The sequence below is a fragment of the Sapajus apella genome, unplaced genomic scaffold, assembly GCF_009761245.1.
Source record: "Sapajus apella isolate SASKATOON/1434 unplaced genomic scaffold, GSC_monkey_1.0 scaffold2, whole genome shotgun sequence".
In the NCBI taxonomy this organism is placed as follows: Eukaryota; Metazoa; Chordata; class Mammalia; order Primates; family Cebidae; genus Sapajus; species Sapajus apella.
The window spans coordinates 60,231,953-60,232,427 of record NW_022436942.1 but is presented as its reverse complement, the minus strand read 5'-3'; positions in this window follow the sequence as shown (position 1 = coordinate 60,232,427).

Here is a 475-nt window from a genome sequence, read left to right as displayed (position 1 = left end):
GGAGTCCTGAAACATTTCATGTGTTGTTTGTCTTTGACTTTTAGTGTTTAATTTAATAATAGGTACATCACATGCTTCACATATATTAGTTTCAAATATTTTTTCAGACCTGGGTGTGGTAGCTCATGCCTACAAGCCCAGTATTTTTGGAAGCCAAGGTGGGCAGATCTCTTGAGCCCAAGAGTTTGAGACCAGCCTGGGCGACATGGTGAGACCCCATCTCTACAAAAACAAAAAACAAAACAACATCAACAAACCCAGAAATTAGCCGGGAATGGAGGCACATGCCTGTATTCCCAGCTATCTGAGAGGCTGAGGTGGGAGAATCACTCACTGGAGCCCAGAAGGCAGAGGTTGCAATGAGCTGAGATCAAACCACTGCATCCCAGCTTGGGTGAAAGAGTGAGACCCTGTCTCAAAACAAGCCACAAAAACAAAAACAAATTTTTAAAATAGAATCTAAATTTGTCATTCT